General features: G+C 38.1%; 1 non-coding gene across 1 annotated transcript; it reads left to right on the top strand.

The window, feature by feature from the left end:
- The first annotated feature begins 1,919 nt into the window (after positions 1-1,919).
- On the top strand, positions 1,920-2,026 carry LOC136207759 (small nucleolar RNA R71). The gene has a single exon (XR_010676886.1). It is a non-coding gene; the product is annotated as a small nucleolar RNA R71 (small nucleolar RNA).
- The last annotated feature ends 10,623 nt before the right edge of the window (positions 2,027-12,649 follow it).

The raw sequence follows: 12,649 nt of genomic DNA, 5'->3' as shown, positions 1-12,649 counted from the left end.
ATGAATCCTAGGTTGATTGTAAACTTGTGACAACAATTCACTTTCCATCTTTAATATAATTTTTAGTATTAATTTCTCCATTGATTGTTATTTTCCTCTTGTTTATGCTTTACCTAATTAGTTTAAATCATTCAATAATCCAAATATCGTCTAGGTTCATATTGCGAGTTGAATTTGATTAACCCTAATCGAAGAACCTATGAGATTGACAACCTTATAGTTGGTGATACCCAAATTGCTGAACCAAAGAGCTAGTTTCGGCCTGACAATGGAATAATGGACTAGGAACCCTAGAAGGATAAATAGGTTTAATCGCCTTAGGCCTAAGCAACTCATATTAGATTAGCAATTAAGTGTTACTTTAGGTTGAAAATAGTATTATCGCATTATTCCATCCACTTTCAGGTTAAATTACCTTGCTTAAGATCACTTAGGAGTAGGTTTAATTTAGAGAAAACTCAATCTAAACCCCCCATAGCCTAGATAACATTAGAAGCCTAGAAGTTTGGTACTTGCGGTATAAATCCTGTGGATTCGATATCTGGACTTGTTCAGATTTTATTACTTGATAACGACGAGATACACTTATCCCTTAGTGAGCTTTCATGAGATAGCTCGGGGTGCATCAGTATGTTAGAGAATGGTCGGTTAATTGTAAGGAACCCTTAATGGGCTTCGGTCTCCTAAACCCAATTTTGGAAAGATGCTTAATGGAATGAGATTGATGCTTGCTCCAAGATCACATAAAGCTCTTTCAAAATGCATACCACCGATAAGACACTAGAAAGAAAAACTTCTCGGGTCCTTTAATTTGGGCAGTAATTTATTGAGTAGGATAACCAAACGTCCTTCTGTTAATTTCACTGTTTCATTATCCCCCAACTTTCTCTTTTGGAAAGTATATCTTTTAAAAAAGTTTTCATACATGGACATATTTTCCAAAGCTTCCACGAACAGAATATTGATGTGCAATTTCTTGAAAATGTCGAGAAATTTGGAGAATTGTGTTTCTTGTTTCTCCTTGTTTTACCTTTGAGGGAATGGAATTTTTGTTTTGTAAGGTTGAACAAATGGATCCGCAAAAAGTTTAAGAGGAGATGAATATTGAGGTTGAGAAGTACTCACCTCATCCGTAGTATCTTTTACCTGTTTGCTCGATGGTGACTGTAACTCCTTATTGTTCCTCAACGTGATGGCTTTCACATATTCCCTTAGACTTTTCTCCGTGTTGCTTGGAAGAGATCCCAAAGGGCGCTTAAATATTGCTTTTGCTAATTGGATAATACTTATTTCAAGCCCTTTGTAAATGTTTCTTTATTGATTCCTCTTCCAATCCTCCATACCTACAATACGAGATTCCATTTTTTGCAAGAATTGTTACAATAGCCAAAGCTTTATCACCGTTATTTCTCTTTTCATTAGGATAAAATCTCTGAGGTGGTCTTTGCGGATTTTGCACATTTTGATTATTAGTCCATGGGAAATTAGGGTGATTTCTCCATCCATTGTTGTATGTGTTGGAATAAGGGTTAGGTTGCTTAAAATTTCCCACAAAGTTGGCACTAGTGGTATCCCCAAGAAATGGGTTTGCCGCTTGACAATCCTCACTCTTATGTCTATTTAAACCATATAGATCCCATAAGGTGGTTTGGTTCAACTTGGCCATCAATAGATCAATTTTTTTATTTAATTAATCAATGCTACATCTAGATGATGAAGCAACCAAATAAGTTCATGCTCTCGTTTTGAAAGTTTTATCTGCTTGCCAATGAGAACACCAGTCTGCCAATTCCTCGATTAAATCATAAGCCTCAGTTTGGGTTTTCCTAAGGATGTTTCCACCTGCGGCAAAATCAATTGCGCCATAGTTAGCAGAAGATAGACCATTATAAAAGATACTAACCTGATTCCATTTCGGAAATCCATGATGTGGGCATTTCTTTAGTAGTCGATGAAATCACTCCCATGCATCATACAATGTCTCTCTATCGGTTTAGCGAAAAGAGCTTATTTCGTTTTTCAGCATTGCCATTTTAGAAAGGGGGAAGTATTTAGCCAAGAATCTCTTAACTAAATCATCCCATGTCTCGATCGATTCGGCCTCGAGAGAATCCAACCAATGAGCTGCATCACCCTTAAAGAAAAAGAAAACAATTTCAGTTTAATAGCCTCTGGTGGCACCCCATTTTGTTTAAGTATAGAACAATGTTTAACAAATTTGTTTAAATGGGAGTTAGGATCTTCTCTCGGATCTCCACTAAATTGGCCAGAGTTTTGTATAAGTTGAATCATGGCCGGTTTAATTTCAAAGTTGTTTGCCCCGATGGTAGGTTCCATGATACTTGAATTCATGTCTAAACGGGTTGGAGTAAGTAGATCCATGATGGAACGTTCACCTTGCGCCATATTTGGTCATTGATTAGCTAGGTTCCTGTGGAAAGTACGTTCAATTTCAGGGTCAAGAAATAATAAAGGCCAACTTATACTTCTTGTGTGCATAAAAATAAAACGTCTAAATTAATAAAAGTTCAACTAGATTAATATTACAATTCTACTATCACTGGCAACGATGTAAAAAACTTGATGCATATTTTATGTATACATGCACATGAAGGCAAGTGCATCTTCTTGATGTATCAAGTAATAAAGTGAAAGTAGAGTATCGTTTCCACGAGGATGGTGATTATAAGTACTAATCCTTTTGCTTACTATCTATTATTTAAACAATCGAGAGGTAGAGTTTTATGGGTGACCAATTAAGACTTAATCAATAAGTGAAATGAAAATTAGACAAATTAAGTGGGAAATTACTCATAGTGGAAGAAACTAATGCTTTTTGCTTCACTTAATCTCTTAGCTTCGTAATAACACTTAACCTTTTTTAAGTAGTTTTATCCTTTTTAAGATGACGATTTTTCTTATTAACTAATAGATTCTCAAGATTGGTTATAAACTCTCGATTAATTACTTTACCTTGGTCCGGCTAAAGTAATTAATCTAGAGAAGCATTGAGTTTTATTAATCTAAACCTTTTAAACTACCTCACATTAGTCCGGCTAAAGTGATTACTTGAGATTCAAGAAAACCGCTCGAGTAACTAGTTCTAAACTTTCGATTAATTACTTCACATTGGTCTGACTCAAGTAATTAATCCAAAGAAGCATTAAGTTTTCTTAGTTCCAAACCTTAGATTATTAGTTCACTTTGGTACATCTCAAGTAATAAATCTAAAATTTGTAATAAGATTCATGAAAAACTTTGGAAAACCAATAAGCCACACTAAATGGTCGTTAGGTCTAACTTATGATTTCGATTAACCAATTTAATCACTGTCAATATAAACGATTAATTATATTCGAGTTGGGATTTGGTCTATCTCTAACAAGCATTAAGAATCATAAGTTAGTTCTTAAAAGGATAGACATAGCTTAATTAGGTTAAACGTGATTACCATATAATTAAGATTAAGATCTGCTTTTAGCCTTAGTTAAGGGGGTTTTAGCCCATGATTAGATTAAAACACACCTTAGAAAGATATATAATGGAGTTCATAGTAATAAAAGAGATTAAAGTTTGGTGTGTCTTCAAACAACAACTTAACAACAATTACAACAACAAATACAAGTGATTCTTGAAGATAAGAATCAACAAACTAACATGAAAGGGGGAAGAATGAAGCATAAGCTTGGTGTGTCTTCAAATGGCTCCCAAGGTCACCTTTTATAGTAAAATGGCACATATGCTTCCAAAGACCAAGTCTTTTTATGTCCCCCAACCCCCTAATCTTCCAAATTAAGCTTTAAAGAGGTGCTAGTAGACTTTGACAAATTGGGAGTTGAAATGTGTGAAGGTGAGAAAGCAATCTTAGGCTTCAACATGTACATCAATTTAGGACAATATTTTGAGCCTATTACACTTTGAACTTGGAGATGATTATTATTAGTAATTTGTTCATCTTTCTCTTATATTTCCAATGCATTTTGAATCGCCTCAATCCGAGTTCGTATAACAGAGTTGTGATTAAAATACGAACTTGTGTCAAATCTGCCCCTTAATGTGAACAAGTGACTTTCCACCTATAGCTCCCACCTTGACGAGGTGATCTTGCACTTCGATGAGTTGCAGGGATTAAACTGAATAAACTTCACTAAACTTTTGGGGTTTTATGTCCAATAGATTATTGTTTTAGGATATAAATATTAATGAATAAATTGTTTGTTTAAATCATTTGTTTTAATAAGATATAGTATGATTAAAACTATATATGAAAGGCGTTAATATTTTGTAAGTAAAAGTAATCCCAAGTTTATTTAAAGTAGTTATCAAGTGTTCATACAAGCATGAAGTGAGACTATACTTTATAATAAGTTAATAAACTTAAAATCAACCCAAGTCAAGTAAGATGTTAAAGGGGTTGGCATATTACTGTTGAGACTTGCATGTAACATTGTTTTCTGTCGAGACAGAGAGCTGATCTCACAAGCTTTAGATATGAAGATATCTAGACAGTTACATAGATCCGGTGAAGGAGTTCATTAGGATTGGGACCCGACTTGAGGTAACAGTATGGATAGATTTATCTAAGTGTCAAATGTTCATGTCATTGGTGTTAGTAGGTATAAGTAATCTTCAGACTCAAACAATCATTAATTAGTGATTCTGGATTATGGAGTGTGATGCTTTGATTCTGTGCGAGCACGATCCATTCGTCACTCCTGATAAGTATGAGATATATCCAAAGGGCCGCTTGTGGTGAACTGACTGAAATCCTTGCAAGGTGATAGAGTTAAGAGTAGAATGGAGATTTCACTTAACTTATCTTTCAGAGTTAATTCCACCTGGACAAGTATAACACACTCTTCGTTATATGTAACATGACACGTTCCATGGTTATAAGAATTTTCTGAAGGATATAATTGATGAATGATCAAATTATACTGGACCTAATACGGAAAGCTAAACGTCAGTATTTAATCTGACTTCTTATCACACTAGGGGAATGTCTAAGGTTCTGCTAGTAACAGCTCTCGAAGTCATTCCGTTATATATAAGTTGAAATTAATTAGGTTGAATTAATTCTAATAAATATATACGGCTAGTAACGATAAGAACCTGATGGGTTGCACATGGGACTTCGAACTAGAGGACGAAATTGTAATTTAGAGAGATGAATAGTATGGGCCGAAATTTATAGATTAAAGGGATAAAATAATTTAATTGATAATTATAATTAAATTATGGTTATAATTAAATTATGTGATTATGTGATAATATTAATTAGAAGTTTTAATGCGATTATATCTCTAATTAACTATGTACTAGGGGCAAGCCTTCCCTTGCCAATTTATTTGGCAAGAGGCCGCTCCTAAGACTCGAACCCGTGACCTCTTGGTCACACGACAACAATGTTTACCGTTGCGCCAAGGCTCGCCCTCTAAGATAATAATGGATATTTATTTAATTATCTAATTAGTAATCCTATTCCGAATTGGATTCTAATTAATTAATTAAACTAGGTTAGGATTTGAGGAGACTATAAATAGCCCCTCCCCCTAGATATTTCGGCCAACATAAGAATTGGAGGCTAGAAATTCTTCCGACATCATCCTGTCTAAATTACTCTTTCGGTTACTCTCTCTTTGATCTCGTGTCGATTCCTTTAGAGGCAATCAATTTAGATTGTTATTCATTTGTTGATTACTAATCGTTTTCTTTTCTATTGTTATCATTGTTCGTGATACACGGTTGAGAAGTTGTGGGCACTTCGTTTGCAACGGTAGATTGATCTTCAGAAAAGGTACACTTATTTAATCCCTCTTTGTATGAAATAACGATTAACGGATCTTGGGAAAGGGATTTAGATAAAATTTTATAATTCCGCTGTGCCTAGGCTTGTCTATTTTCCTTCAACTACCAATGGTGAGGTGTTTACTTAGCTATCCTTCAAGCTCGATTAATTAAACATGCGTCATCTTCTTAAAAATATGACCTATGACAATTGAACTGCGGCTTTTGGACATTGTATCTCTAATTTGCACTCCGAATGCATGTAATTACAGATGCTTGAAATTGTGTCAGGCTCCTAGTCAAACCAGGAGGTTTTTCTAGCTTGGCCAGTGATTGCGGGTTTAGTTTTTAGTTTACTTGGGGACAAGTAAAGTTTTAAGTGTGAGCAGGTTTGATAGGGGTCAAAACCCCCTATCTTTAGGTACGGTTTTTAAAGTAGTGTTAATTAGTTTTTGGAAAATAAGCCAATGTGAACTTCACCTTAATTATTTCGGCTAATTGATCCACCAAAAGTCACACCAAAAGGAATTTTAACTCGAATCTAAAGACCAGCGGGTCAATTCTGCCTCTAGACCACTAGTTTTTGGAGTTTGATGTGTGTGTGCAGGTTGAATGTGACCAAAGACGGTAGAAAATCGCATCTCGGGGACCCCCAAGATTCAATCGGCGAGCTGGGCAAAACCAGCCCACTGAGTTGGCCTGCGGGAATAAGCTTTTTAGCTGATTCCCGGCCCCACGATGTCTCCGTTGACCCCCGACTTTCCTACATGCATTAGAAAAACAATCAGCATTAGGTTTAGGTAGTATGTATCTATAAATAGGACTTTCTATTATGTAATTCATTATCTTTTGATTGTGTAAAATAACCTCCCTCTACCTTGAAGAATTCTACCTCCTTCCTCCGTCTGCCATTGAAGAACTCCTTCGAGCTCCAGGGATTCATCAAGGTTGTTCATCCTTCAGTCCTAGTAAGACGACTGCTTGGTCGACAGGTTTCCTGAAAGGGATTTTATTCTCTTTCATTTCATGTTTGCTTTAGATCTTTCCTATGAATCCTAGGTTGATTGTAAATGACAATAACTTCTTTTTTTATCTTTAATCTAATTTTCAGTATTAATTTCTCCATTGATTGTTATTTCCTTTCTGTTTATGCTTTATCTAATTGGTTTAAATCATTCAATAATCCAAATTTCATCTAGGTTCATATTGCGAGTCGAATTTGATTTACCCTAACCGAAGAACATATAAGATTGACAACCTTATAGTTGGTAAGACCCAAATTGCGGAACCAAAGAGCTAGTTTCAGCCTAACAAGGGAATAACGAACTAGGAACCCTAGAAGAATAAGTAGGTTTAATCGCCTTAGGCCTAAGCATCTCAAATTAGATTGGCAATTAAGTATTAAATCAGGTTGGAATTAGTATTATCATATCACTCCATTCACTTCCAGGTTAAATTACCTTGCTTAAGATCACTTAGGATTAGGTTTAACTTAGATAAAACTCAATCTAAACCCCCATTAGCCTAGATAACATTAGAAGCCTAGTAGTTTGGTACTTGCAGTATAAATTGTCACGTCCGTTCCTTAATTTTTTTATTTATTATACCCCGAAACTCATGATTCCTCCTATGCAATGCACCCTGGGAGTACAAAGATGTACAGAAACCTCCGTGATCATTTTTGGTGGAAAGGGATGAAAAGAGAGAGAGCTGAATATGTGAGCAGATGTTTGAGTTGCCAACAAGTCAAAGTCGAACATCAACGACCTACTGGTACTTTGCAACCACTTCCTATTCCAGAATGGAAGTGGGAGCATATTACAATGGATTTTGTTAGTGGATTGCCTCGTACACAACATAGTAATGATGCTATATGGGTAATTGTAGATAGATTGACGAAATCAGCCCATTTTCTGCCAGTGAAGGTAACTTTCTCTTTAGAAAAGTTGGCACAACTGTATGTCAAAGAAATTGTGAGACTTCATGGTGTGCCAGTTTCTATTGTGTCTGACAGGGATCCTCGTTTTACATCAAGATTTTGGCCTAGTTTTCAAGATGCATTGGGAACTAAATTAAACTTTAGTACTGCCTTCCATCCACAGTCAGATGGTCAAAGTGAGCGTACAATTCAAACTTTGGAGGATATGTTAAGAGCTAGTATTCTGAATCTCCAAAGTAGATGGGATGTGCATTTGCCTTTAATGGAGTTTGCATATAATAACAGTTATCAGTCTAGCATTGATATGGCACCTTATGAGGCATTATATGGAAGAAGGTGTAGGACTCCGTTATGTTTGTCCGAAGTGGGTGAAAGACAGTTATTGGGGCCTGAGATAGTGCAATTGACGACTGAAAAGGTACAAATTATCCAGCAGAAACTGAAAGAAGCTCAAGACAGACAAAAGAGTTATGCAATTTTGAAACGTAGACCGATTGAGTACAGTGTGGGAGATAAAGTATTTCTGAAAGTATCACCGTGGAAGGGCTTGCTCCGATTTGGCAAGAAAGGAAAGTTGAGCCCTAGATTCATTGGTCCGTATGAAATTGTGGAAAGAATTGGACCTGTTGCATATCGTTTGAAGTTGCCTCAGAATCTTTCAAACATTCATGATGTATTTCACGTGTCAATGTTACGGAGGTATAGAAGTGATCCAAATCACATTATCCAGGAGCAACCAATTGAACTTTCAGAGGATTTGGCTTATAAAGAAGAACCAGTAGCAATCTTGGCTAGAGAGGAAAAAGTGTTACGGAATAAATCAGTACCATTGGTGAAAGTATTGTGGCACAGACATTCTCGGGAGGAAGCTGTTGGTCCCTTGTAAGGTTGCAAGTATAGTTCCAAGGGGGGGGGGTTAGGAACTATTTAAACTTTTTTGCAATTAGGGCAGACTTCTTTTTCTAAAGAAAAAGATTTGAACAGCGGCACTGAGTAAACAGCAAGATACTGGCTTAGTCAACAGGTGACTAGGTCAGTTTCTTAGTTTGAGTCAGGAGATAGCACTTAGAGTCTATTCCTGAGCTCAGACGTTCAACGCGCACAACTCAATTTGACCTCTTTACTTGGTCAGTTTTGATTATTTAAAGCAAGCAATATAAATAAGGAGTTAAAGGTAAGAAATACTTCACTCAGCAGATTTATCCAGGTTCGACTTCTTCTTAGCCTACGTCCTGTCCCCGGAACACGTCCCGAGATTTCAAATCCTCTACTGAGCTCTTTAAAGGTAGAGCCTCAAACCCTTTACAATATCAGCAATTGAGTATGACAAGAGTACCTTCCTCTATACTTCTACTCAATCCTAATCTCTCGTTGAGGACTTAAAACCGAGTACTCAGCCTCTCCTTTCTATCTCTAGAAATGATAAGTGTTTTGTCCTAATACAAAGATGTGCTAAGACACTTTAGACGATTTGACAATCACTCTAGACTTTTACACAGATATAACAAATGTAGTGTAAGAATTTGCTTTGCTTCTTTGCTTGCAGAACTTGTAGAAATTTGGTCAGCGTAACTGCTTGATCAAGTTCTGTGTGTTTTGAAGCTTGTGATGGCACTATTTATAGAGACGTCTGGGCGTCGGTCATTTCGAATTTCGAAATAACCGTTGGAGGGAAACGACTATATGTCGCTATCATCCTGACTTGCTCAGAGCTCTCGGCCAATCACAATCGTGTATCTTCTGTCCTCGGTCAGCTCAGCAGACTGTCTCTCCTTTTATGGTAAAGTCAACTGGACAGCATACTGTGTCGTCTGAACTTTGCCAAAAGAGGAAACACTTTGTCTGGAAGTTTTCCTTTGCCAGCTGCTGTCTTGTAGTTTGTCGAGACTACTTAGCAGCTTCAACTTGAAGTTGTTCCCGAAGGTCTTCTAGATCCTTCCGTTTGCTGAGTTGCATTTTGTTTTAAAACGGCAACGTCTTGACATACGCGGGCCGAGTGTACTGAGTTGTTTGACTTGGGCCTTGGCTTCCGTATTAGGCTTGGGCCTTCCAATCCTTATGACTTATAACATTTATAACTCAACATTGAACAAACACATTAGTAGAATAAAACAAAGCATTTAAACTTAGTGTGTTTAGAATATGTATTTTGGATTATACTTAAACAATTTTGTCAAATTAAAATTATGTGGAAAGGTGTTTCAACAAACTCTCCCATTTTGATGTTGGCAAAACTATTTAGCAAGGAACTCAGTATGAGCTCCCCCATGATAGTTGACCTAGTATAATTTAGCAAACTCCCCCATAAGGGTTGAGCTACTGACTTAAGTTTTACTTGAAACTTGTAAGGGTTTACATGAGTAAATTTAAGGTCAGTTTTCAGATTATAGGTCAGCTATTTTAACATATTCTATCTACTCAGCATTAAGCGGAAGGTTTAATCATATAGAGCGCGCTGAGTAATTATTTATTCAATGAGTTCTTATCAGAATGTTTTATAAACACATAGGTCAATGTCAAAAATGTTATCAGCATTTGATTTAGTCAAATAATTTTACAAGTGTTAAACATGGCTGATTTAATTGAAGATACTTAATAACTCAGTAATTAGCAACATATATATCGTAACTTAAGATTTGAAGATGAAGATAAGGATATGATATATTGATGGAAGTCATTCATTACACAGCAACACATAAACAGATAAGGCAACAAAAGATTACAACTATATACTGAGCTAGCCTATCTATTTCTTTTTCTTGTGTTGTGAAGATTGACTTCGCTCATACTGACGTCGCTCATGCTGAGCTCTAGCTGCTTGCGCTTTCTCCCCCGTTTTGTCAACTTCAGGGAGCTTGAATGCATCGGTTAACACAGCGCGAGTCAGTTCCTGAGAAAGCTCCTTTAGCTTCTCAGCGCTTTCATTTACGCCATCAAAAATGGCAACTCCATCTGCGGAGACCTCTACGGGTATTCGGAGATCAGCAGCACTGAGCATATTTACACTGTAAGCTTGAGCTTTGGCTTGCCAGATAAGAGCTTCAGAGAGGCCAGCAAAGATTTGGTGGAATGTCTTCAAGAGAGCTGAGTCATAATGATGACGTTGGATATTGTTATGACGGATGTGGTTGAAAGATTGTTGTGCGAGAGACAGCAACTCATTCTGCTTCAACGCGTCAGTATCCATCTCTTGCTTATTTAGATTAAGCAATCTTATAGCCTCACCGATTTGCTCTACTGAGCACTGACTGTATGACACCATTTTCTTGTTGGTCTTCAGTTGCTCAGTGTGAAGCTGAGCAAAGAGCATTTTGAGTTCAGAGGAAGTGGCGTAGTCAGTGTTTACAGCGGACAACTTCTGGACTTGGTGATGGAGAGAGTTCAGATGTTGAACTGTTGTCAGCTGTATTTCTGCCAACTTGGCAATAGAATCCTGCTTAGCTTGCTGGGCTTGGAAGGATAAGACGACATTCAGCAAATCTTTAAGTCCCTTAACTTCATTTAGAAGCTGAGTGACCTAAGAGAGCTGGGTAGTCTCGAGAATAGTAGAACCAGCAGCAGGAGGAGTGGAATGTTGAAGTTCCCGGATTAATGCTTGCACTGAGTCGATGATGTTTTTTCCGGACTCAGTGGCATTCAGATGGACATCAGTATGACCAGAAGGAAGTGGAGTAAAAGGAGTACCTTGGTCAGTGACTGGATGAGTTTGCTCAATCTGCACTTGAGTTGAAGGAATTGTTGATTGATCAGCAGAGAGGTTGGTTGTGGAAGTAATAACCCGAACACTGTCTGTGCTGAGTGCGGAAGGATGGGGAGTCAGCACCATGCTTGAGGAGACAGCATGAACAGTGGACGGTTCAACCTGACTGGTTGATGTTGCTGAGGCATTGGGGTCGGCATGTTCCTGTTGAGAAGAAACAGAGGCTTGTTTTTCCAATTGCGCCGATGTAGTGGAAGTGGATTGGCGATTGAAGAATTTAAGTTGGACGGTAGAAGGGTCCTTAGTTGTCTTAGAAAGGACAATGTTAGGAAGAGTTGGAAGTTGCACAGGAAGTTCAATGACTGGTTTTTCACTGGCCTTGACCAACTTTCGCCTTCTGTGAGGTGGACTGTCAGTAGGAGCAGGTTCTTCTGAGTGAGTAGGAGAGGATCCCTGTTGCTCAGTATGAGTCTGGTCAGCTTGCTCTTCAACTTGATCAACAGTGTGTTGGTCAAGTACTTGCTCAACTCCCGCAGCCAACTCAGTGTCGACATGCACATCTCCACCAGCTAACCCAGTGTTAGCATCCTCAGCTTCAATTTCGCTGGCATATTCCTCAGAATCCTCAGCGTCATCCTGACCGCTGGTTTTTTCATCTTCTTCCTCAGTACTATCTCCATCAAGTTCTTCCTCAACTTGGGAGATGAAGTGGTCATCTAACTGGACCTCAGGTTCCTCAGACTCAGCATTGGTACCTTGACACTGGGTGAAGTGAGAGTCACCCGGTACAATAAAGTCGGTCGGTATGGCTTCCAGAGGAGTAAAATTTGAAGTTTTCTGCTTCTTCTGAGGTTGCTCAGCAGCTTCCTCAGTTCCAGGCTCACCTTGCCTGGTTCTTTTCTCAGCTGTCTTGCCAGCTGACTTCTGCTTCTTTGCTGGTGACTCAACGTTTGGAGTAGGAGTCTCAGCAGTTTTCCTCTTGCGGGAAGCTGGGGCCTTAGTTCTTCGCCCTTTCTTGGCTCAGCAGTTTCCTCAGCTTGGCCAGTATCAGCAGCAGCAGCAGCAGCTTTACCTTTCTTCAAAGGCTGTCCAAACTTCAGCGCCCTCAGCGAGGATGCTGTAATCTCAGATCCTCGGTAAGATTCCTCACCTTGGAGGTCAATCTTGTGGTCAATGAGGATCCTAGTTATGAGTGACCCAAGTCTCAGCGTACCCGTGCTGCG

The sequence above is a fragment of the Euphorbia lathyris genome, chromosome 9, assembly GCF_963576675.1.
Source record: "Euphorbia lathyris chromosome 9, ddEupLath1.1, whole genome shotgun sequence".
Lineage (NCBI taxonomy): Eukaryota > Viridiplantae > Streptophyta > Magnoliopsida > Malpighiales > Euphorbiaceae > Euphorbia > Euphorbia lathyris.
Note: the sequence above shows the minus strand (reverse complement) of the source record. Positions and strands in the feature narration are given on the sequence as shown.